Raw genomic sequence first — 27,649 nt, forward strand, 5'->3', positions numbered from 1 at the left:
GTCACCTGCTCCAAAATGTCTGTTCATTCCCCAGCATATTTCCTTTCTTTTTCCTCCACAGTTGGCCTAAAACATTACCCAACACAGAGTTCCAGACATAATTCCTTCCTCTCTTAAGTTAGAGGAAGATGTGCAAAGCTTCTTTCGTGGGTGTGTGTGTGCTGCATGAAGTTCAAGTCCTTTTCTCCAGACTATGAAATCCCATGCCAATTGCTTCACCTAAGGTTCTATCCTCTCTTCTGTACAAGGGGAATGATAAAGGGATGGACACACAATTGTCCTGAGAAATAAACAGATGGGTAATAATAAAAGCCCTCAATAAATGTAACAATTAAAATTTAAAAGATACCAGAGAGCAGAAACCACTTGATATTTTAATTACAAGGTAGGGTTATTGCCTAAAATTTTTTAAAAACATAGAAAGTCCTGAATATGTTCCAGTTCTAATATGGTTTGATTGCTCCTTAGTCTGTCAAACATTCCCTGGAATGTGTAGTAACTAAACTCCAGTCTCAGTACTTCCTGAACATTATTTGCTCCTTTTGGTTCTCTTCCTCTCTTCATTTTTACCACTGACAATCCATTTTTTTCTGTATGTCACAAGTGTAGGAAGACAACAGAATGGTTTTCAATCCAGATAAAAACAGGGTGGATGGGATAATGGGTTGTCTCAAAATATTAGAATTACTAAATCTTCATCCAGAAGCCTTCATTTTTCCCCCCAAAATTAGAAAGCCTCTGCCATTTTTGCAGAGGAAATCTACACTAGCCATAAATTTGGTATCCTGGAAGAAGTCAGAAAAATTCATTTCTCAGCCCTTAAAGAGCTGCCAACTGGGTATGTTTCCAAAGCAAATCATCATGTGGTACACTGTTTGGGGTTGGTTTTTGCTTCATAGCATCTAAACCATCTTTCCCATCTTATAAACCTTGCAGAGAGGCAAAGAGAAAAAGATTCCTCTTGGACACAGGCCTCTAATCTGACTCCTCAATCACATGCTCTGGACAGACTTCAGCCTAGAGTTAGTGACCCAAAGATCTTCCAGTTTGGAGGTGGAGGCAAAGACAGCAGCACCATCTTGTCTGCAGAGGCAGCAGTGAGAGAGATGTCAGGAACACTGGTACAGCAAGATGCAATGTGCGGGGCCAGCGCTGTGGGGTAGCAGGTAAAGCTGCCGCCTGCAATGCCCACATCCCATATGGACACTGGTTCGAGTGCAATGCCATATGGGCACTGGTTTGAGTCTTGCCTGCTCTGCTTCCAATCCAGCTCTCTGCTATGGCCTGGGGAAGCAGTAGAAGATGGCCCAAGTTCTTGGACCCCTGCACCCGCATGGGAGACCCGGAAGAAGCTCCTGGCTCCTGATTCCAAATCAGCTCAGCTCCGGCCATTTTGGGAGTGAACCAGCAGAAGGAAGACCTCTTTCTCTCTCTTTCTCTCTCTCTCTGCCCCTGCCTCTCTGTAACTGTGCCTTTCAAATTAATAAATCTTAAAAAAAAATAAGAAGTGACGTACAGCAATGGAAAGTCTGCAGTGCACTGGTTCTGGGACAGGTTTTGCCTGTGGCTCTGGTTATTGCAAAACATTTTTGGTTCCTTGTTTTCCAGGCTAGATCTTCTGCCTTTCCAGCATTTCTGTTTGCTGCTCAATGCCCTAAAATAATTCATCTTCTCCTTAACTCGGCTGATTGAGTGACTGGATGATTTTTGCCCACAACAAAAACCTGTTTGCCTCAGTGTCCTCATGGCACATGTCCTGTATGATCTTTGTGGTTCACTCCATCTCTACCAATGTTATGACTTTCAATCACAAAATCTCAAATAAAACAATCGAAAACTAGAGAATCTAGCTATATAACATGTCTAAAGAAGCCCTCTGATAACTAAACCATCTTTCATCAAAGGACTGGCAAACACAAGTAAATCCTTCGACTTTCACAGCCCTTCCTTTTAGTCCTCCTCTCCTCATTGGTGTGTGAGTACATGCACACAACTCTTCCAAAACACTGAAGTGGCTCAACCTTCCCCTGGGGTGACTCCAAGTGTGAGCCACATAATAAATACATGGAACCATGTGCTAAGGACCAGCTGGGGAATTCTAACTGGAAGCAGTCTTTTGAGAACCTTTATCAGCTTCATAGTGAGTCCTCTATCTTATCAGATTTCACTCTCAAATCACAGGAAGCTTCCACACCTTATCGAATTGTTATCAAATCAGTCTAACCAGAGACCAATGTCCTGATTGTCTGAAAAGAATGTGTGTGAGGCCATTTACATGAACAGCAAGCTGATTTCCCATCATGCAGGGAGAGCTCTGGGTCTGAGTTCAGGACCCAGCCCAACAGCAACTCATTGGGCTCTAGACAACAGCCCTGCCCCCCCGCAGTCTGTTTCGTCAGCTAAAAAGCAGGGCTAATACCCTCTTCTCTCCCCACCCTTGAGAGCCAATAAAAGGGCCAGATTGAAACATGAGAAAGAACTTGTAAACTGCAAAGCATATAAGAATGAAGCTATTGTCAACAAAGATTGCCTTTAACCAAAGTTACCTTCCCTCTCCTTCTATTGGAGATGGGCTTTCATCTCATATTCAAACCACACACATTCATGTGATCAGAATAAAGTCTCTCAGCAACCCAGATTCAAAGTTTATTGGAAAGCTTCACTGGGGGCTTAACGCTCTAAAAGAAGAAGAAATGGAAAGTCAGATGTAGTCCTCTAACTGCAACACCAAAATACCCATCCTTGCTTGACAAATATATCCTTAACGGATGTTGTTTCAAGCTACAGTAAGAACATCCTATTGCTCCTTCTTGAACTCGATAGTTACTAAGCAAAATTCTGATCCTAATTTGGTTATTCAAATAATTTGCCCTATGGGATTTTCTTTTTAACAGCAATCTGAGTCATCTGATTTACATGGGTTTCACTTCCCCTGGGACTGAATAAACTAAGGGCGGGCACCCACTTCTGTGCCCCACCACCACCCCAGTAGTTTATCTCCAGCAAGGAGAAGGCCTGGCATGCAGGAAGGTTTTACTATTTGTGGTCTAAAGCAATCAATAGCCTGTGAGTCAGTTTACCACAGCCGGATCACCCTGAAAGAAAAGACAACAGACCTATTCTGAAATTTTATGGGCAATGGCATGTGCTGAGGCAAGAAAAGCAGAGGTGAAAATCCCATGAGAATCAACGTAATTTCACTTCCTCCTAATAGCGAGTGGAATGTCTAATACTGCCCAGATTGAAAAAAAAATAGAAAGGAAATATATATACGATATACTTATCAATAAAATTATGTCAGTTTTGTAATGATATACATCAAATATTATGCCAGATGCTATAGCCGTATTTTTTATTTTATTTTTTAAAAATCCCTTTTAGTATTTTGTTTGTTCTACTTAATACTATTGGTTGAACTCTTTAATTAACACACAAATATTCTTAGGTGTTGAAACTTAACTTAAAAGTGATTGCTGTTAAATATAAGAGTGGAAATAAGAGAGGGAAGAGATGTACAGGTCGGCACATGTTCAATAGGACTTGCCCCAAACGGTAGAGTTAGAAACGTGCCAGGGGATTCCAATTCAATCCCATCAAGGTGGCATGTACCAATGCCATCTCACTAGTCAAAATGATCAATTTCAGTTCATAGTTGATCATAATGATAGGATTAAGAGTCAAAGGGATCACATAAACAAGACTAGTGTCTGCTAATACTAACTGATAGAATTAAAAAGGAGAGAACGATCCAACATGGGAAGCAGGATACACAGCAGACTCATAGAATGACAGATGTCCTAAACAGCACTCTGGCCCTTAAGGCATTCGGGTCCAGCTAAAATGCCCATGAGAGTATGTTAGGCATGGAAAGCCAAGACACTCTGGCAAAAAAATAAATAAATAAATAAAAGCACCTAAATGAAAGATCTCTGTGAGTGAGATCCCAGTGGAAAGAACAGGTCATCAAAGAAGGAGGTACCTTTCTCTGAAGGGAGGAGAGAACTCCCACTTTGGCTATGATCTTGTCTAAACAAGATCAGAGCTGGTGAACTCAAAAGGCTTCCATAGCCTTGGCAACTCATGACAAGAGCCTCGGGTGATTTCTGATGCCATAAACAAGAGTGTCAATTTTTAAATCAACAACAGGAGTCACTGTGCACTTACTCCCCATGTAGGATCTCTGTCCTTAATGTGTTGTACTATGTGAATTAACGGTATAACTAGTACTCAAACAGTACTTTACACTTTGTATTTCTGTGTGGGTGCAAACTGTTGAAATCTTTACGTATAGAGTTGATCTTCTGTATATAAAGAGAATTGAAAATGAATCTTGATGTGAATGGGATGGGAGAGGGAGTGGGAGATGGGATGGTTGCGGGTGGGAGGGAGGCTATGGGGGGAAAAAAGCCACTGTAATCCAAAAGCTGTACTTTGGAAATTTATATTTATTAAATAAAAGTTAAAAATAAAATAAAATGAAAAAAGTAATACAAGGGGTCTTCAAGAGTTTATAGAAATAAATATTGTGAAAAATATGCATGGCTTTAACAATTTTGCACCAGAATAAACATATATTTTAATTCAGTTTTTCCATGAACTGTCTGAAGTATGCAATGTCCTTGTAAGTCAGAAGCATATATACCAAACTGACAACAGTGTTTATTTCTGGCACTATCATGAGCTTTTTAAATTTTAACTCTTCAGTTTTCTTTAGTTTTAATTACTATGAGTATGAATTACTTTTATTCTAAAAATTAACAAAGTTCCCTACCTAAAGACTGTTTATCTACACCAGTTCCATTATAGGAAACGATAACTATATATCTCATTGTTTTGATTTTTATTTCTTTTAACAATGATTAATTTTTCCAGTGTTTCTTAAACATTTGTGTTTTCCTATTAGTCTGATGGGTGTTCAACAGTTAGGTATTAAATTGATGGATGATAGTGGGATTTTCGTTGGCTTGTGTCAATGCCCCAAGCATGTGCACACACATGTACTTCCCCACACACTGTGTGTTACCCAATCAATAAATGCTGACTGACTGGGTAAAAAAAAAATCTGTTTTATTATATAATATTTTTAAAAAGATTTTATTTATTTGTGAGGTAGAGTTAGAGACAGAGAGAGGGGTCATGCATCTGCTGGTCTACTCCTCAAATGGCCACAACAGCTGGAGCTGGGCCAATCCAAAGCCAGGAGCCAGGAGCTTCTTCCGGGTATTCTATGGTCCAAGGGCCCAAGTACTTGGACCATCTTCTATTGCTTTCCCAGGCCATAGTATAGAGCTCAATCAAAAGAGGAACAGCCGGGACACAAACTGGTGCTCATATGGGATGCCAGTGTCACAGGTGGAGGCTTAGTCTACTAAGCCACAGTGCTGGCCTCAATAGCCATATTTTTTAAAACCAACAAATCCATCAATATAAAGCAGTAAGTGTTTCCCCTCTGTGGCGTAGAAAGAGGGCAAGCTAACTGTAGGTGCAATCAATGCCCCCATACTTGAGAAGGGTATTTCCAATATTCTAGACACTTTACTTCGAATCTGCACTCAAAACATACATGAGTCTAAAAACAAAATAATTCAATAAATAGACTAAAGATTCATTTCAAATATACCACTGCATAAGTTAAAATTAAATAGTACCATAGAAACTGGTCTTTCACCAAAAAGGCCTCAATGAATGTCAAAGCTTTCCCTGTGTCTTTGAAATGATGAACGATTACAACATGTCGTACGAATCAAATGCAAAAAATAAGCCAAAAGCTAACCACACTCTTATAATCTTTTTCCATAATTTAAAAGAAAATTGAAAAATAAATTTAGATATTAAACAATACTACAAAAAAACCTGAATGTATACTTACTAATTTTACTTTCAGCTTTTCCATACAGAGCAGAGACATACCATGACTATTGCTAATGTTTTTGCTTTTGTTTTATAATGAAAAGTAAAAAGAATCAAATACAACTTTTCAGTGATAACATTTCTTGCCTGTATTTCCAGCAGTTCTCAAGGTTTTACTGGAAATGCTGGTTATTGTCAAAGAAAGATCCCATTAGCTTCTGGTGCAGTCAAGGTGCCCTTGCCCTGTTCTAATTACTGACAACCTTCAACCTGCAAGCTCAGCCCCGTACAGTCCCTGAGCCACTTCTAAGCCAACCTTGACCACAGCTGGTAGTCTATAAGGGGCAAGCCCTTCTACAACTGTGATTTGCCTTCAAGGAATCCATGGACAACAGAATCTCTGGTGCTCCCTAGGCTGCAATTCCTCCTGTCATATCCATCAAACATAACCGTCTCTGCCTCAGTATCTGGTTTGCACTCTGTGTTCCTATTTGTACTGCAACTCTGCTCTCATGTTGCTTACTTGGCCAGAGCTCTGACATTCTTCCCAGCCCTTCCTCAAGGACCGGCCTCCATGTCCAGGGGATGCCTTTAAAGAATCAAGATACTGGGGCCGGCTCTATGGCGCAGCGGGTTAATGCCTTGGCCTGAAGCACTGGCATCCCCTATGGGCGCCAGTTCTAGTCCTGGCTGCTCCTTTTCCAATCCAGCTCTCTGCTGTGGCCTGGGAAAGCAGTAGAAGATGGCCCAAGTCCTTGGGCCCCTGAACCCACGTGGGAGACCTGGAAGAAGCTCCTGGCTCCTGGTTTTGGATCCGCGCAGCTCCGGCTGTTGCAGCCATCTGGAGAGTGAACTGTCAGACAGAAGACCTCTTTCTCTCTCTGCCTCTCCTCTCTCTGTGTAACTCTGGCTTTCAAATAAATAAATAAATCTTTTAAAAAAAGAAAAGAATCAAGATACTGTTACACATTTGACTTCATGGATCACATCACCAAGAAAACTGCTGTTTTACTCAGACCTATGATCACAAGGATCTCCACACACTGACGAGGAGCGGGAAGGGTATTTAGACTGCCAGGTCAGCTGAGACATATGGTCTGGACCATTTGCCCCACCCCCTGGAATTCTGCTCAGAGCCAAGCTAGACCCTGAAATGGTTCACTTCTCTGCCTCTAAAAATCTGCCTGGGGAAAGTTCTTCCCTCAAACATTACTGAAGGGTGCTCATATTTTATTTTTTTATTTTTTATTTTTTATTTTGACAGGCAGAGTGGACAGTGAGAGAGAGAGACAGAGAGAAAGGTCTTCCTTTTTGCCGTTGGTTCACCCTCCAATGGCCGCCACGGGTGGCGCGCTGCGGCCGGCGCACCGCGCTGATCCGATGGCAGGAGCCAGGAGCCAGGTGCTTTTCCTGGTCTCCCGTGGGGTGCAGGGCCCAAGCACCTGGGCCATCCTCCACTGCACTCCCTGGCCACAGCAGAGAGCTGGCCTGGAAGAGGGGCAACCGGGACAGAATCCTGCGCCCCAACCAGGACTAGAACCCGGTGTGCCGGCGCCGCTAGGCGGAGGATTAGCCTAGTGAGCCGCGGCGCCAGCCGGGTGCTCATATTTTAAGGACAAAAACCTGTTAGTAGTTGTTCAAGGTTTGACACTGCCACAAATAAGCAGATTCTGTGAATTTCTTTTCTATAGGAAATAAGAAAAAGTCACTCATCTACTGTTTATCAATATCACAGTTCAGGTTGCAAATTCAAAATCAACTTTACGAGTTTTTAATTCTTCTAATCACATACATTTACATGTCAAAAATGTTGGGATTTCATCAAACTAAACTATCAACAGAATGAAGAGATGGCCTACAGGATGGGAGAAAACATTTGAAAACTTCATTTGACAGAGGAAGCCAAACATTTCACCAGCAAAATAATAACAACAACAATCCAATTTTAAAATGGGCAATAATTTTAAATAGATATTTCTCAAAAGAAGACATACAATTGGCCTATATATATATATGAAAAAATCCTCAATATCATTAATCATCAGGAGAATACAAATCAAAACTAAAATGAAATATCACCTCACTCCAGTTGGCCATTATCAAAAAGACAAAACATAACAAGTGCTGGCAAGGATGTGGAGAAAAGGGAATCCTTGCAAACAACTGGTGCGAATGGAAATTAATATAGCCATTGTGAAAAATGATATGGAAATTCCTCAAAAAATTAGAAACAGAATTACCATGTGATCCAGCAATTCAGCTACTGGGTATGTATTCCAAGGAAATGAAGTCAGTCTGCCTATGAGACATCTGTACGGCCATGTTTATTGCAGCACTATTCATAACAGCCAGGAAGTGGAAACAATCTAAGTGTCCATCAACTGGTAAGTGGATAGAGAATACGTGGTACACACACATAACGCAATCCTATTCACCCATTTAAAAAATAATGAAATCCTGTTGAGTGTGACAACATGGATGGAACTGGATGTCACTATTTAAAACAAAACAAGTACTGCATGATCTCACTCACATGTGGAATTATAAAAAGCTATTCTCATAGAAGTTGAGAGTAGAAGAGTAGTTATTGGAAGCTGAGAAGAGTAGCATGGAGGGAAAGAGAAGAAAAGACTGACAGCTACTAAGGTATAATTAGGATAAGAAGTTTTGGTGTTCTACTGTATGGTGGGGTAACTAGATAATGATAACAAACTTTATTTTAAACAAACTATAAGAAACTGCTTTGAATATTTTCACTTTAATGAAATAAGAAATGTTTTAGGAGATAGACATGTTTTTCCCACTTTGAACATTATATAATGAATACACGTATCAAAATATCACATGGTACCCCATAAATATGTGCAATTTATATATATATATATCAGTTAAAAATAAAAAATAAATGTCAAATTCTAATTTAAAATCTAAACCTAAGAATCAAAGACTTAAACAGACTACAACAGTCTATTCACCTTAAGCAGAGGGTAAAATTATAATGTATTACTCGATTAAAATACAACTTAAAATACAGCATATTAGTCTTCAAGTTAACACACGTCTCAAAACTTCTGAGGAGCACTGCACAAAGATGCTTTTGTAAAACAACCTCACAGCACTTTGATGTGACCGTATGTTCATTAAAAGGAAGTATTACTACTTACATACATAAGGTACATAATGAATTCAGTATGTGTCTAGAGTTGGCTAATGCCATTAAAGCACATGCCAAAAGCACAGACTATAAATCAAAATGTGATTTGTCAAAGTAAGATCTTAATACGATACAGGTTAGAAATAAATAAATAAGCCACTAATGTTCTGATACAGGATTTGTGAGAAGAGCTAAGCCCAAACTGAGCCCAGGTTGCAACTGACATGCCTTTGTTCTATCTATAGCTTTGGCTATTCCTCTCCCTCTTCCACCTGGATAAGTACAAAATTAGCATGCACCAGGCATTCTTCCCTCCCCAGAGGGTTTATATCTCTAACACCGCTTTAAAGACTGATATTCTTTCCAGAATGCTGACATAAACCAGTTGGGCAATCACAGATTTTTTAAAGCCCACATTACTGAAGTTTTAAAAGATCTAGATTATTCTTTAAAAAGAATTGGAAGACACTTGCCATTAGTTTATTAATTCATTTCGAAATTGAAGACCTGACAAAAGATCAGAAAGGTCGGACATACAAATAAAGAGGCAAGCCACAAGGACAACTATCAGGAAAATAAGACAATCTAGGTACTCGAGTTGCCCAGGAAATGTAAACAAAGAGATGGTTACTGATCCATGTGCTGTATCTTCTCTTCCTTTGTTTTCACTTCTCCCCTTAACCTGATGTTCCTTCACATCAGAATAAAATCTCATCCAAGATACATTTCCTAGATTCCAAGTTCCCATATCAAATGCTGTTTTCACTCACTTATTGCCCATTGCCTACAGAATTCAAAGTAACCTCCTCAGCTTGGCAGACCTGGTCTTCCATGATCCAAGTCCTTTATGTCACTCCATGCCTCTGCTTACTCTAAGCTCAAGCTCTGTACAGCTGCTTTCTATATGTCATGTGGCTCCACGCCCTTGGCCACAATGTTCCTTCAACATCTTCCCCACTGACATCACTGGCTATGTTATTCCTTAAATTCAGCAGAGTGATACTTAAAGAAGCTTTCCTAGGTGGTGCCATACTCACTTTGGGTATATTCTCACAATGTCTCACACACTACTGTAAATCACTGGTTTGCTTCATCATAGCCTCCATCAGTTAAAGAGTTTTTTGAGGAAAGGAAACCCTACGTGTTATTCTGTGTATCACCAGCACCTATTAACATTGCCTGGCTTACAGATGGCACTAATGTATGACTGTTGAACAGATACATTAAATAAATCAAAATAACAGTCATATTAAAATACAACTAAGAATACTAACTTATTGACAAAGATATGAACCTACACACTATTCAACTTGCCATGTTACAGTTGCTTCCTTTACTGTCATTCCAAGCATGCCAAGATTAAGACATTAAAGCCAATTCTGAAGAACAGAGCATAGAACAGAACTAAACAAAAGAAAATCTTAGAAAGCATTGATATTTGTTTTTAGAATTTACATAGATGTGTCAATGATATAATGTAATCCTAGGCACATAGTGGCTGCTTTCAATTAAGAAGTGTCAAATGTCAACATTCAGTCAATGTCTTCCCAAGAACCACACTTGCAGAAATTCATCAGCATTTACGTGAAAACCACTTTCTCTTGTCTTTTAACTTCTCATAGACTTCTTGGGGGCACCTGTATCATAATCAGCCAGGAATCCTAAGAAGCAAACCTGAGGTCCTGCTGACAGGAACAGATTCATTCATGGACAAAAAGTCTGGATGGTGAGGTGTGAGCTGGTCAAGAAGCTCTGCAACCCAGAGAATGCAGCTCAGCTGCAGAAACACCAGGCTAAAAACGCCAACACTGCTTCCAAGGTGTTCTCAACACTTCTCCAGAAGGACTCACGGCTCAAGAAGCCACGCGAGGCTCGCAACTGGCCCTGTTTTCACTCTTTTTTCCTTCACAGATGGACCAGATGCACATACTGCGGCCGCCACGGTCTGGAAGTTTCTCAGGACGCCTATCTTGTTTCACACACAAAGGGAGCATAAAGCAGTGAGACCGTGGTCACAGCCCACTGAGCAGCAGAGAGCACTCCAAGCTCAGCGCTTGCTGCTTCCTTCAGTCCCTGGAGGGGAGGGTGAGGATCAGTTTGCAAGTCTGGGGTAACTAAGCTCCTCAGAGGCCCTTCCAGCAACACTGACACCCTCTGACTCAAGCACTGCTGCTCTTTCTGGGTATGACTTGGGAAATTCTTTATGGCAATGTATTCTACTGGGTGATTCTGTCCAGTACTAGACAAAACGTGATTGATTTCTATTTCAAATACAGATTGTTGAGGTGGAAATCAGGACATTTCTTTTTTTTCCAAAGTCTTCTATTACTCTTCTACTTTGCTATTTCTTGATTCATTGTGCTCATAATTTCTGGGTTGGTTCCCCTGGCTTCTGGGTGACACTGCTCTCAAGTAACTCCAGTCATAGTTAGCAGAATAAGTTAAGTTAAAAAAAAAAAAAAAAAAAACTACTAAGATCAGCCCTGCTGATGTCTCTAAAATTTCAAGTTCAATTATTCGTGGAAAAAGCTAAAGGCCAGAATTCAAAGAGAATTAAACAGAGTTAAATAGTCTGAAATCTACAGCTCAAAAAGTGCTGATTATAAGGAAAGAAAACTTCCGCCACACCTGATGGTGGGGGAGCACCCGGGGAGAAGAGGAGATATGCATTCATAGAAAACCACCCGGCACACAGACGCCCTCCATCACACCTTGATTCAGCTACAGGGTTCTTGAGCTGAGAAACCCAGTAAGAAGGGAGAAGACACATCCACGTCAAAATCTAGGGGGTGAATTAATTGTTTGACATCTGGGGTGAAGTGGGAAGAATAGAGGAACCAAAATTACAAACAACAAATGCAGCAAATTAAAATAATAAACTTTGGCCAGTGAAATGTTAACTTGCATCTAGATATTTACACTACTTTAAAAATTACTCTAAAGTGCTTAACATTTATTGTTGACTGTGTTTTCTCTTCCTTAAAAGATAAATATAGGCCAGCGCCGTGGCTCACTTGGCTAATCCTCTGCTTGCGGCGCCGGCACCCCAGGTTCTAGTCCCAGTTGGGGCGCTGGATTCTGTCCCGGTTGCTCCTCTTCCAGGCCAGCTCTCTACTGTGGCCCAGGAGTGCAATGGAGGATGGCCCAAGTGCTTGGGCACTGCACCTGCATGGGAGACCAGGAGGAAGCACCTGGCTCCTGGCTTCGGATTGGCGCTGTGCGCCAGCCGTAGCGGCCATTTGGGGGGGTGAACCAACGGAAAAAGGAAGACCTTTCTCTCTCTCACTGTCTAAATCTGCCTGTCCAAAAAAAAAAAAAAAAGAAGATAAATATAACTGAGGCCAGCACTGTGGTGCAGTGTGTTAAACCGCTACTTATGGTGTGGGCATCCCCTACTGCAATGCTGGTTTGAGTTCCGGCTGCTCTGTTTCCAGTCCAGCTCCCTGCTAATGAGCCTGGGAAGGCAGCAGAAGACAGCCCACATGGCAGACCTGGATGCAATTCCTGGCTCCTGGCTTCTATGTGGCCCAGGCCCAGCCACTGCAGTCATTTGAGGAGTGAACTGTAGACTGAAGATTTCTCTGTCTCTCTGTCTCTCTCTGTCTCTCTCTTTCTCTTTGTCATTCTTTCAAATAAATAATTCTTTAAAAATGTAAATAAACATAATTGAATGGAGAAATATATTTCTCTGTCTTTGCTCATACTTAAGAACTGATACCAATTTTAACCAAAAGAATGATGAAAAAAAAATAAGTAGAAGACAGAGGGAAACAGTAAATACATATATTAATCTTGCTTCATACAATAAAGCTCTTACATTTTTAAAATGCTATTCGAAGAGGCAACTATGAAAAACATAATGGAGGGGGTGCATTTTATCCCCTTTTGGATATGAGAGTAGTTAAAGTATACAACTTGTAAAACCTGAATCTATTCAGAATACTTTTTTATGCTCTTTTCTAACATGGATTTCAGAGAACGACTGAGGAATGTGCTTTGTACGCAAAGAATTATCAAGAAAGAGAACTGTCCAAGAGTGTCCCAACAGTTACTTTTCAGTCCGACTTCAGCCTTTGCAACAGAAAGTGAGACATGAATCACCGAGTCTATTTATTACAGCATTCTGCAGGTTAAAAGGTAAGAAGTTTAAAAATTCCTTGGAAATAAGAAAGAGCTGATTTGCTGATGGGCTTTGGTGTTACCCCTTCCCAATTAAATTCAGGGCTATACTCTCATATTAATTGTCTTTGACATAAAACACACGTTATTGGATATTGTTCTTATTGCAATGGTTGTTTTCATGTGGTCAATATGAGCCTTTATCATTTTCTTCTCAAGACATATTCTTTTGAGTGAACAGCAAATTGTTTGTTAGTAATACTTTTCCAGTGAGTGCAGGCATACATATTTGGTTCTGGGCATAAAAGAAGCAATAGTTATGTAAGTTGTGTGGGAGGTTAAGGGTGTGTGTGTTTATGTGTTAATGGGCAGTGGTGAGTTTTAAAAAATAGGTGTTGTGTGGTTCATGTTTTCTGTAGGCGGATGTAATGATCTAAGGAACGTTTTATGAAGTGTGATATGAGTAAGTATTAATAGTAATAATGAAACTAAGTTTTGAAATACACATTCTAAAATAGTATTCTATTTGGTTGCAGAGAATACAGCCTACCAAGGTGTTAGTTACATATATAAGAACAATGTACCAAAGACTTCTTTTTTCAGCTGTTCTATTACAGTCTTAGGACTTGGCTGTAGAATTGGTAGTAAAAGGAATATGGATCTTTCTTACTGAAGGGATGCGTTTGATAACTGCTACTTCTTGTGAGGCTGGATGCCCAGTGCCAGGATGGCTTTCCCTCTTATGAAGAAAACTGTTGTGTGTCACTTGCAGAACAAAGCCAAATGGACCTGGTGATGATTTTCTTTGTTCTTTTCTAAACATTTATCTTGGCAATCCTTCATCCCAGGATGGGAGGAAACATGTGAAGAACGGATAAAACAGTGGGCACCGAGGGCTCCTACCAACAGATATATGAAGTGTGATATTGCCATACAACAAAGTAGCAAGAGAAACTCATTCCTGAAGGCTAATCTTAATGGTTGTCTGAAGACTAGTCATTATAGCCTTTTATTTCTTCATATGCTAACGTCAGTTGTTTCCTACTTTTTTTATAAACATGGCCTATAAGATACTATTTCTGAAGAAGAATTATTCTGAGAACACACTGGATAGTTACCATCAGTTGTTTTTGTTTTTTGCTTTTGTTTTTCATTTTGAAAGACAGAGTTACAGAGAGAAGGAGAGAGAGAGAGATCTTCCATCAGCTGGTTCACTCTCCGGATGACCAGAAAAGGCAGTACTGTATTCTAGGCAGAATACAGGAGCCACGGGCCTCGTCCAGTTCTCTCTGGTGGGTGGCAGGGACCCAAGCACTTGGGCCATGCTCCGCCACTTCCCCAGGCACATGAGCAGGGAGCTGGATTGGAAGTGGAGCAGCCAGGACATGAACTGGCACTCACATAGGATGCAGGTATCACAGGCAGTGGCCTTACCTGCTACACCACAATGCAAGTCCCATACTGTCAGCTTTGAAATGCAACATTTTTACATACTTCTTGGGCATGTGTTTTTCTAAATTTTCTAAGACAAAAGAAGAATGTCCCTCAAACTTTCATACTTCATAATTTTTTATTTATTTAAGAGACAGAGTGCTACCATCTACTGGTTCACTCCCAAAATGCCTGCTATAGCCAGGCTGGGCCTGGTGGAAACCAGGAGCCAGTAAAGTAATCCAGGTCTCCTATGTGGGTATCAGGGACCCAGCTGCTTCAGCCATCACTTGCTGAATACTGAAGTGTGCATTAGTAGGCAGCTGTACTCAGAAGCAGGGCCATACTGTGAACCCAGGCACTCTAATATGCAATGCAGTGCCCCAGCTGGCAGCTTAACTGTGAGATCAAATGCTCCCACAATCCCTCCTCCCCTGCCCACTGAATCCACCATTTAAATCTTAACCTTAAAGTACCACTAATTAGCTTCATCTCTGAATTTTTAAAACTGCACCATTACTCTGAAGAATATCAAAATAAAATTTCACAAGAAGTATATAATTTCATGTATTAATATAAGACATACCCTTCTATTTAAAAGACTATAATTAACATGAGCATTTAGTCTGACTAAGCAGATTGGCATTCAATGCAAACAGATGATATGAACTAGGTTTTAGCAAATTTAAACAAATCAGAGCATATTTTACAAAATGATAATAATAGCATTTAAGACTCACAGACTAATTTTAAGCTCTCTGTATAGATAAAACTAAGGGATGTGTCATTCTTTTGTGGTGCTGAAAGAAAGGAAATAGGATTTTGTTTTCACTTCAATAACTTGAAAATGTGATTTATTGACGGCTAAGGCTGTACTAGCTGGTATATTTTTATCTAAGCAGTTAATGTTAAGGGTGCTAAAATTGAATTCCATGAATTTTGGCTCTTGGGTGCTATATAAATTCACCTTTTAAAAAAAAGTTTGTGGCTTCTTATATTTTAAGACAATTTTATTTCAGAAGGAGAGACACAGAGAGATAAGACACAGAGAGAGAGAGAGAGAGAGAGAGAGAGAGAGAGAAAGGGCCCTATCTGATGGTTCATCCCCCAAAAGCCCACAACAGCCGTTGCTGGAACTAAGGCTGGGAGCCAGGAAATCAATCCAAGCCTTCCAAGTATGCGGCAGAAAACCCGTTATTTCAGCCATCAGCTGCTGCCCCAACCTGCATGAACAGGAAGCAGGAAGCAAGAGTCAAGGCTGGAAATGGAACCCAGGCACTCCAAATGAGTGCCCAGCTTCTTATATTATGGAAAACAATATCCCCTAGATCTTGTAACAGAGAGGAGCTATTGCTATCTGTGAAACAGTGGAGGGTAAAAACCAAGTGCACACATAATGCATACATGTACACACAGTGAGAGGATACGCCAAAGTTCTGCCTTAGTCTCCTGGCACACTCACTAGGGTAAGGCAGCTACTATGGAAGTCTGACTTTCTGTAAAAGTTCAATTCACTCATGTGGAAAGGCCACAAGGAGAGAGAGAGAAATGCCAAACCAACACCAGCCACTCTAGCCTTCTCAGCCCAGCCACTAGACATTCAAGTAAGAAAGCCCTCAGAAAACTCCAGCCACAGCGGCCATCTCACGGAAACCACAGGAAGATTTCAAGTAAGAACCACCCTGCTGAGACCATCCATCCTCAGAACCATGAGAAATAACCAGCTGTTGCACCAAGCTACTGTATTAAGGTGGTATTTCTTGAGCAGCCACAGAGTAATGGAACAACTGTCTTTACCCATGTAAAAAATTACATGAGATCTGTTAACAAAACCATGAGGGGAAGAAAAGAAGAAATATGAAACCTATTGGCTGAAAAGAATGAACCCTACTTATATGAATCTTAACCAGGATTTGCTCTGTTTTATAGATTTCTTTTTTTAAATCAGAAGACAGAGTTATGAGATTTTAAGACACATGTGAACAAGACGAGATACTTAATGTTAAGAAACTACTGTTCAAACTTAATATGTTATCCCTCTTAGTTTTTTTGTTTGTTTGTTTGTTCTACTTAATACTTTTGGTTGAATACTGTAATCAATACACAATTCTTCTTAAGTGCTGAAACTTAACTGAAAAGTGATCGCTGTTAAATATAAGAGTGGGAATAAGAGAGGGAAGAGATGTGCAATTCGGGACATGCTCAAGCTAACTTACCTCAAACGGTAGAGTTAGAAACACACCAGGGAATTCCAATTCAATCCCATCAAGGTGGCATGTACCAACACCATCTCACTAGTCCCAGTGATCAATTTCTGTTCACAATTGATCATAATGATAGAACTAAGAGTCAAAGGGATCACATAAACAAGACTAGTGTCTGCAAATACTAACCGATAGAATAAAAAAAGGAGAGAATGATCCAACATGGGAAGCGAGATACAAAGCAGACTCATAGAATGACGGATGTCCTAAACAGCACTCTGGCCTCAGAATCAGCCCTTAAGGCATGTGGATCCAGCTGAAAAGCCCATGAGAGTATTTCAGGCATGGAAAGCCAAGACACTCTGGCAAAAACAAACAAACAAACAAAAAAAAAAACAAAAAAAACAACAACACTTAAATGAAAGATCTCCGCGAGTGAGATCCCAGTGGAAAGAACAGGTCTTCAAAGAAGGAGGTACCTTTCTCTGAAGGGAGGAGACAACTTCCACTTTGACCATGGCCTTGTCTAAATATGATCAGAGTTGGTGAACTCAAAAGGCTTCCATAGCCTTGGCGACTCATGACAAGAGCCTAGGGTGATTACTGAGGCCATAAACAAGAGTGTCAATTCGTTAAGTCAACAACAGGAGTCACTGTGCACTTACTCCTCATGTAGGATCTCTGTCCTTAATGTGCTGTACATTGTGATTTAATGCTATAACTAGTACTTAAACAGTATTTTTTCACTCTGTGTTTCTATGTGGGTGCAAACTGTTGAAACCTTTACTTAATATATGCTAAACTGATCTTCTGTATATAAAGAGAATTGAAAATGAATCTTGATGTGAATGGAAGGGGAGAGGGAGTGGGAAAGGGGAGGGTTGCGGGTGGGAGGGAAGTTACGGGGGGGAAGCCATTGTAATCCATAAGCTGTACTTTGGAAATTTATATTCATTAAATAAAAGTTAAAAAAAAAAAGAAACTACTGTTCAATAGTTCAAGTGTAGCTGTATGTAAAGGAGAATCCTTAACTTAAAAGATTTAGACTCAGGGGTCAGCGCTGTGAGATAGTAGGTTAAACATCCACCTGTGGTACCAGCATCCCATATGTGCACCAGTTCAAGTTTCAGCTGTTACAGTTCCAATCCAGCTCCCTCTTAATGCACCCAGGAAAGCAGCTGAAGATGGCCCAAGTGTTTGGGCCCCTGCACCCATGTGGGAGACCCAGAAAAAGCTCCTGGCTCCTGGCTTCAGATCAGTCCAACTCTGGCCATTGCAGCGATTTAGGGAGTGAACCAGCGGATGGAAGACCTTTCTCTGTCTCCTCTCTCTCTCTGAAGTTGTGCCTCTCAGGTAAATAAATAAATCCACATAAAAGAAAAACATACAGACTTAATATTCATAGATGTTCATGGTTGAAATGCTTGTTGGTAGGGTGGGGAAAAAGGGAAAGAAAATTTGGTCATCAGTTTATAAGTACTGAAATTTGAAGTTCATTGTATTACTTTTCACTACTTTTTCATATGTTTGAATTATATTATAATAAATATGCATACAAAGATACTTCCAAAAGTTCATGGAAATGAAATAAAAGAAAAATTTAGTTTGGCTCAAAAACAGTTTGCTATCTATACACATGCAGGGACTTCAAAAAGTTCAAGGAAAATGGGTATATTGAAAAAACTGAATCTGAAAATTCTTTTACACCAAAATAATCTTATATTTTAATATAATTTTCCTACAAACATTGTGAAGCACCCTTGTATACTTTGCTGAATTATTTGGCTTCATTTTTTTTTTGAACGTGACATTGCTGAGTTGACTAAGATAACTTTTAAAAAAATTCAGAAAATGACAATCTGCTACACAAATATAATGCATTTTTACCAGTAAGCAACAGGCATTTGGTAAAATATTCAGCATATAAGTTAGTGAACTCTCAAAAGTTGCAAGCTCAGATTTTATCTGTAATGCATTTGACCCTAATGCCAAGTAGAATGTCTGGCAATTGGTAGAGATTCCAAAAATATTTTTTGGATGCATGAGCAAATTAGGGGGAAGGGTAAACACATTTTAAAATTATTTTTATTTTTAAGTGACACAATATTTATACATTATTATAATGTACAGTATGATAATTCAATATGAGAATACACTATATATTGTTAAAATCAGGCTATTTAGCATTTCCTCAAACACTTGACAATTTGATACAACAGCTTCTGCCTTTGATCCTGTGTCTTTTTTTAAAGGAGTCAACTGCAAGAGAATAGCAGAAGACGACAGCTTATTGTGAACCCCCCAGAACTATCTGCTCAATCTATTCATGTATCCCACTAGTGGTGAAATTTTAGCTTTTACATGCACAGTACAACATGGATGACTGTTATCTCAGGATGCTATACCTGATCAAGTCTATTTCTGTGTGCTTTTGAATTAAAAAAAAATAATTATATGAGAATGAAAGCCTGGAATTTAAAACATGCTGGTCAAGTGAGCAATAAACAATTGCAAAGGTTCCTGGGGGCCATTTTGCTCCTCTCATCCTCAGGAAGCTAAAGCATATGTTGAGTGTTAGCCTGGGTGGACACAATGTGTCCTATTTATTCAAGGTTTCTTTTGAAGCCACAATTTGTAAGTTTTGTTTCTTAGGGGTACATGTCAAACTTCATTTGGTATCCAGATACACTGAATGGCAAAAAGGCAGCATTTGGGGGCAAAAAAAATAAGCCTGCTATATGGGCAAAAATGTCAGTTTCATTTATGTTACTCAGAGAAAACAAGAAGATAAATACAATGGGAAAGCTGGCAACAGGAAATCTAGATAAAAATTACTAATTTTATTTAGAAGTAAAAAAAATGCATACGGACAAGAGGAAATATTAAAACACACGTGTCTTAAACCAATATCTAAGAGGTACATAATTTTAGAAGTTCTTTTTAAATGGTGTGGATTTTAATTCTTAAATTACAAAGACTATATTATATTACAAATATTAATTATATTACCTGGGGCATGTTCATATGAACAATCTTTCCCTCACCCTTTTTTCCCTAAGAATACTTGGCAGATTTTTCTGGAATAATCCTCAGATCTTAAATTTATAAGGGGGAAGTTGTAGAACAGATGCTTCTCTTAAGAACATTTTCTTGAAGTATAGATATTTGGTGGAGTTTAGATTGCTAGTGAAATTGAACCAAATAAAGCAATCAATATTTGAAACACATTAGACTTATAAAGGAATTTATACTTATTAGTTCAGTGAAAACTCAAAATAACCTGTAAGTTAGCTGACAGTTATAGACGTGTGGGACTCAAAACACAATTCAGTTTGTAAACCAAAGTCATCTAGCTCCACCTTGCTTATTGTTTCAACTACATGAAAATACTTTAGAAAGTAGCTTTCTTTTTTTTTTTTTTTTTTTTTTTTTGACAGGCAGAGTGGACAGTGAGAGAGAGAGACAGAGAGAAAGTTCTTCCTTTGCCGTTGGTTCACCCTTCAATGGCTGCCGCAGCCGGCGCACTGAGCTGATCCGATGGCAGGAGCCAGGTACTTATCCTGGGCTCCCATGGGGTGCAGGGCCCAAGGACTTGGGCCATCCGCCACTGCACTCCCTGGCCACAGCAGAGAGCTGGCCTGGAAGAGGGGCAACCGGGACAGAACCGGCGCCCCAACAAGGACTAGAACCCGGTGTGCTGGCGCCGCAGGAGGAGGATTAGCCTAGTGAGCTGTGGTGCTGGCCAACATTCACTCACTTTCAATGTCTTATTTTACTCCAGTATGCAAACAGACCATAAATTATTTATTAATTTGTTTCTCAAAGACTATCTACATTATTTTCTCTTGGAAATTATACCCAGTGCTTCAATAAACTTGGTTTGTTACATATCCCCTGATGAACATGTTCAAGAGCTTCTCCAGATCATATGCTTACTAATAGAATTACTAAATTACAGGTATATGTATGCTCAATTTTACCAGGCATATCCTATCAAAGTGCTTATATCAACTTATATAACACATCAGATAGTACTTTTACAAAGTCTGAAAACTATGCAATAGACTATATTCAAAAATATCTATGTACATGAAAAGATTTCAAAAAAGAAGAGAAAGAACCTTGCAAATGAAATTCAGATAACAGTTTTTTCTAGGGAAGAGGCTGGAATGGGAAGCAATCACAATTTCAAAATGTTAGTAGTAGTCTAGGTTTCAAGGTAGTTTGAGTTAGAGTAGAGGGTCTTTATGACTAAGATTCACAATTTACATATGAATTATATGTATTATTTTGTATGTGACAGAAGTCATGTGGTTTTAAATTTTGGTTTGTACAGAACCGTGGATCTCAAAATGGTTAGAAACCTTGGGAAATAGAATGTCATGGTTTATAATGAATTTGCATATTTTTTCTTTTATGCTAGAAATTAAAATAAAAGCAACAGACACAAGTTTCTAATGTATCATTCCAAATTTTGAAGTTTTGAAGTTCCCAATATCTCTTCTTATTCCAGTTTATTTTTAGCCTCCTCATTTAAAGCTCTCAGAGAAGGGACCCTGGAAAACAAAGGGGTTTGGTAACCTCTCCTTTTCCAGAATTCTTCCTTTTCTTAAATACATTTATCTTGAAAACATTTACATTAGCCAATCATCAAAGGAATAACATGATTAAATATGAAGTGATGAAAAACTACTAGCCTAGTGTCTCAAAAAGAAAGATTACTCCAAAAGTAAAATAAATGTCCATATATATCCCCAAATATACATTTACTTATAAATTACATACATGTATTATGGTACTTAAATGTTATACACATTTGAACCATCTACAAAAACAGACATTTACAAGGAATTTGATAAACATAGATCTAAGAAGCTGTAATGTGTCTTCCTACACCACAGTGGATAGTCTTTCAGACCTCATGAGGCTCACATGCTCCGCTTTGGAGTTTAGCATCCCAATTTACAAAAAAAATTGCATTAAGAGGCAAGGAATGCACATTGCATAACGGTATCACTATGAGGAGTCTTAAAAAGTTCACAGAAAATTCATGTTATCTTTTTAACTTTTTTTAATTTTAATTTTAGTTAGCTTTTAGGAGATTCAATGTGGTTTGTAGATACAATTCTAAGAACATAATATCCCTGTCCTCCCTCCATTCTTCTATCCTGCTCTCTCCCTCCTACCCACCTTCCTTCTCCCTTTCTCTCCATCCTTTTCTTTTTTAGTTTTTCAGATAAGATATTTAAACATACATTACAGTAAAAAGACTTAATACTTCATTGAATAAGAAGTTTAACAAGTAAAAAGCAAAAAGACCCTAGTTTAGTGGAAATACAAACAACAACTATAAATAATAATTGAATGGAAAAATGACCATTCACTTATGTACAGTAAATTTTAAAGCAACTACAGATCATTGAAACTACAGTAGTATAACATTCTTAACCACTGGTTTGACAATGGTATAAAACAAAGTTTTACAAAACTATATTTGCAGCAATACTGATACACACAGACATTTTTCTTTTTGTGTTTTTAAACTTTCTCTCCCACATTATCTTTTGTTTCCACAAACTTTCTGAGGTGCCTTCACACTTTGTTTATATATCCACAAGGATCCATTTCTATTACACTTCTATTAAGTCCTAATAATTAATGTGTCAGATTTAAAGTTGATAATACCCAATTAGTTCAAAACTATAAATAGTATAAATGAGAATGTTAGGGCACCATCTTTGGATTTGACATGTTTTGGGAACTCAATGAAAACATAATGTCAAAAAAATCACCTTTATAAGTACTGGGTAATTGATTATTATTTATTTTTTCTTCAGCTTTCAAAGCAAATAAAATTAATACCTTAAAAGACTTATCTTTAACCTAGGCTTTTTTTTCTTAAGTGTACAAATGCGAGTGCATGCCTACAGGAGTTAAGAGTTTGTTCCTAACAAAAGAGTCTGGGTTCCACAATATGCCTTTTGCCAGAGGCATGGCTCCCCAAAGCATACAGCTAACTGCATCTCCTGCTGTACCTGTAACAATTTAATTGTATAAGTCAGCTTAGTCAAGCATCTCCAACTCATGACTGGGAGACATGAAATTCATTGTCATTATTGTCCCTGTCATTTTGGATCATTATATCCTGCTGCAGAATTTTTCTCACTTCAGTGCATTTTTACCTCCAGGAGCCAGGGATTATAGCTGAGGTTGGGGCGGGGGCAGGACCGTGAACTACATTTACCTCAGGGGAGGCAGAGATTAAATTGGCTTTGCTCTCTCACGAGCTAAATTCATCTATTTGTATGCTGAGAGTTTTAGGTTGGAATAAAAATGAATATTCTAGTGAAACCTGGGCTTTAATTCCCCCTTTGAAACATCGATGGAACCAACTTTTATTTACATTAGGAAAGCCAATGTAATTTCTCATAGGTTGCTATTTTCATATGTGCATAAAAAATACTTATGGGCACCATCAGGTATGAAATACCAGACATCTCTCTCTGTCATTGTCTTGAGAATCAGAAAGGATGAATTTAAAGCTATAATTTTGTTCTCTGGTTTCATTTTATAGAAGCTTAATGGGTATATTTAATGGTTTTAAATATTTAATGATTTATAATTATATCTCATTTTCTGTGCACTCGATTGGATGGCTGCAGTCCAACTAGAATAGCACCAAAGATCCACTCTGGGAACTGGAAGACTGAAGTGAAGTTGACAGAGGAAGACAAAATAAGTTCCTAAGGAAACTGGCAACCCCCTGCCCCTCACCTGCCCAGCAGCTGGTTCACATAATTTCACAACCTGCCAAGTCAGCCAAGCATCTCAGGCCTTCAATACTTTTGCTTGTCAACTTGGGAAAGTGGGCCTGGTCACCAACCTCCCTCCATATCTGGGAAGCATCTAATTAGTAGTAATGGCCAAGGCCAGGGTCCAGTGGGGACAGGTGTGGGGTGCCAGGGGTCTCCACTAGGTGATGTCAAGGGCTGGAGAATAAACACTAGGTTATGTCTTAATCAAAAGCCCAGTAAGTTGACTGGATGTTTTCTTTCTCAGAATATAATTAGACAATGTAACTGGAGGAACAACCTTGTATGTCACTTCCTACCTCAAATTTCATGTCATGTGGATTTTACTGAGAAATTTGACATTCATTCTGCTTTTTAAAAGGTGGTGGATACTGCTCCTCATGTGTCAGTTGGCTTTTTCAGCAGCTAACAGTAAGACATGGCAATGGACCCTACTTTTGCCATGCATAGAACAGCCACTATAATTAACACATCGAAAGAATTTATTCAATTACCCTTATGGAATTTTACGGAGAAATAGATTTGCCATAATCATATGCAATGGGCATTGGATTTTATTTAAGATGTGCTGTGCCTGTGAGTATCTAAGATAAGATTTTTGACCTCTGTATATTTTGTGCTTCAGAGGGAACTTCTGACAGTCCTACCATCTCTCTACATTAAAGGGATTTTTAAAGGTTCATTTCAGCCCCTAGTCCAAGTTCACGGCAGTGTCTCGTCTCTGCCGCATTTTCAAACCATTGTATTTTACATTTTACTGGTACTAAAGGAACTACACCATGTATTACCAATAAGAGTTTCTAGTTAGTAAAATTACTAGCAGTACTTAAAATTCATTTGATTACTTATGTCACTTTTTCATTAGAATCAAGATTATCCTGAGGTGGGTTTTATACAATTTATTCTTTGTGTTCATTTTAAAAGAGTTACTTTTATGTTAGGTAAATTTCATCTCATTAAAGTATTTTTAAGTAAAAAAATAGTTATTTCACATAGCTCGAACGCATTTTGAAACCATTTGAGTGACTTACTGCACGTCATTGTGGAGGAAATAGACAAAGGAAGGAAAGCAGACCTGGGAAAGAGGCTGCCTGCAGTTATCTAGGGAAGCAGCTGCCAACTGATATCTTGTCTAGGGAGGGAAGATGTCCTAAACTCTGCTTTCTATAATTCTAGCCATAAATCTGTCCTATAAATCTGCCCCATGTACCTCTTTTATAAACATACTGGACCCACTGACCATTGGAAGTGTGGTCCTATGTCACATAGGCTGCAATTTAAATCCACCAATGGGGGCCGGTGCTGTGGCATAGTGGGTAAAGCTGCCGCCTGCAGTGCCGGCATCCATAAGGGTGCCGGTTCATGTCCTGGCTGCTCCACTTCCGATCCAGCTCTCTGCTATGGCCTGGAAAAGCAGCAGAAGTTGGTCCTAGTCCTTGGGACCCTGCACCCACGAAAGAAGCTTCTGGCTCCTGGCTTTGGATCAGCCCAGCCCTGGCCATTGTAGCCAATTGGGGAGTGAACCAGCTGATGGAAGACCTCTCTCTCTCTGCCTCTCCTTCTTCTCTGTGCAATTCTTTCAAATAAATAAATAAATTCTTTTAGGCTGGCGCCACGGCTCACTTGGCTAATCCTCTGCCTGCAGCGCTGGCACCCCAGGTTCTAGTCCCGGTTGGGGCGCCATATTCTGTCCCGGTTGCTCCTCTTCCAGTCCAGCTCCCTGCTGTGGCCCGAGAGGGCAGTGGAGGATGGCCCAAGTGCTTGGGCCCTGCACCCCATGGGAGACCGGGAGGAAGCATCTGGCTCCTGGCTTCGGATTGGCGCAGCACACCGGCCACAGCGTGCCAGTCGTAGCAGCCATTTGGGAGGTGAACCAATAGAAGGAAGACCTTTCTCTCTGTCTCTCTCTCTCTCTCACTAACTCTGCCTGTCAAAAAAAAAAAAAAAATTCTTTTAAAGATTTATTTTATCTACTTGAAAGACAGAGTTACATAAAGAGGTAGAGCCAGAGAGAGAGAGAGAGAGCCAGAGAGAGAGAGAGGTCTTCTATCTGCTGGTTCACTCCCCAAATGGCCACAACAGCCAGAACTAAGCCGATCTGAAGTCAGGAGCCAGGAGCCTCCTCCAGGTCTCCCAAGGGGGTGTAGGAGCCCAAGTACTGGGGCCATCTTCCACTGCCCTCCCAGGCCATAGCAGAAAGCTGGACTGGAAGAAGTGAAGCAGCCAGAACTCGAACCGTTGTCCATATGGGATGCCAGTGCTGGAGGCTAGGGCTTTAACCTACTGAGTTAGAGAGCCAGCCCCAATAAATATATCTTAAAAAAAAAATAAACCCACCAATGCTGTAATAGTTAAGGTATGATGCTGATTAACCTATAAATATTGTAAGAAACTTGGGTTTGATGCTCAGCTCTCAGGAAATGATTCCCACTGAGCCTGCTGGCACTAATAAACTGCTTTCCATCCTCCACTGTCTCTGGTGCCTGTTTGAATGAAGGGAGTTTTCCCACCCCAGCTTTCAGTAGCATCATAATGCTAATTTATGAAGAGCAGCATTTTTGTTCTTGTTACAAAAGGTGTATCTCATAAACGAGAATGCTTGTACTTGTGTTAGCAATGGTAAATGGCCCTGAACAACTGCCTCCTCTCTGCAACATTCAGGTAGCAGGATGATAATTTCATTTTTCTGGTCAAACGGTAAGGACACCTTCCTTTAACTAACCATACAGTCACTTCACTGAATTCCTTTATCTAGATGCTAATCTCCATCTTAATTCTTTGTTGATATTTAATTCATCGCACTATTTTGGATAAAACAGGAGTTGCCTCTTCTGTGAATACAGATAGAACACCACAGAACCATACTAGCTCATGTTCTTGTTTTGCCTTACATCAAGTTTGACATAGTTGGGCCTGTGTAATTTCAGAATAAGGCCAGAACCAAATTTATTTCAAGTGACTAGAATAAATTATTTTCACACCATTAGTTCAAGAATTAAAATTTTAAAACCAATTTCCAAAGAGCAATTTGAAATTTTAAGTAATAACTTTGGAATCCTTCAATAATCACTGCTAAACTCATAATTTTGCAAAGCACAACAAGTTAAAAGATCAATTCTAGATTAAGGAAATTATTCTTCTTAATCCTAGTAGAATAATGTCTCTTCCACATTATGTTACAGAGTTCTCTTGGCTTTTTTATGTAGAATCAATAAGAATCTATAAATTCATAGCAAAACCAAGAAAATATACGACAGGAAGTCACAAACTGAGATATTATTTTCACTAAATTCCTTTTTAGGAGATTCAGATACACACAAACTCACAAAATTAATTAGTGTCCAATACACTACATGGTATAGAAGGTGGATTTGTGCAGGAAGGATTAGTAATAAGAGGCAAAGGCCACTAATATTTCGGTATCAGGACAGGCAGGATGCTATTCACAGAATTCACAGAATGCCTTCTTACTCCTTCTGGACCAAAACCTCTTTCCTATAATCACCCAATAAACTACAATGAAGTAACATTAAGAGGCTGATGCAGAGAAAGTAAATTCACAGTTAAGGTTGTCCTTTAACATGTAGGCTCAATCAAGGGCACTGAGAAAGTAGTTAAGTGGCCCCCCTGCAGTTTTCAGATGCTAGAAAGCACTGCAAACTGTTAATTTTCTAGCTTTTAATGTTTGTCCAGGACCCTTAAGATTTTTCTAACATTGTTGCTCATAGGACATTTTCTTGAGTCTGGTCCCCCTTGCTCCCTCTGCACATACACATTTTGCATTTATAAATAAAAGTCTGATAGACAGCTGAACTGATTCAGAAATGGAACACTGGAAAGAAGAAGAAGAAAAGAAGAAGTAAAAGGCAGGGACAGACTTGGCAACATCCTATACGATAAAGTATAAATACCAGTCTCCTGAAAACTAACAACAACAAAAACTTCTTCATGCTAAGAATTTAGCAACCTAACACCAAATCAAGAAGAGCACATAATAGGGAGGAGGGCAACTGAGACACTGAACCTAATCCATCCTTTGTGTCACAAAATTTCTAAGCCTTCTTGAACATGTACAATTA

General features: G+C 39.3%; 1 protein-coding gene across 28 annotated transcripts in view; it reads right to left on the reverse strand.

The window, feature by feature from the left end:
• Nucleotides 1-27,649, reverse strand: part of GPD2 (glycerol-3-phosphate dehydrogenase 2) — a 240,167-nt gene that overhangs the window by 95,653 nt on the left and 116,865 nt on the right. The gene's annotated exons all lie outside the window — the stretch shown is intronic.

Source organism: Oryctolagus cuniculus, chromosome 3 (genome assembly GCF_964237555.1).
Source record: "Oryctolagus cuniculus chromosome 3, mOryCun1.1, whole genome shotgun sequence".
Taxonomy (NCBI): Eukaryota; Metazoa; Chordata; class Mammalia; order Lagomorpha; family Leporidae; genus Oryctolagus; species Oryctolagus cuniculus.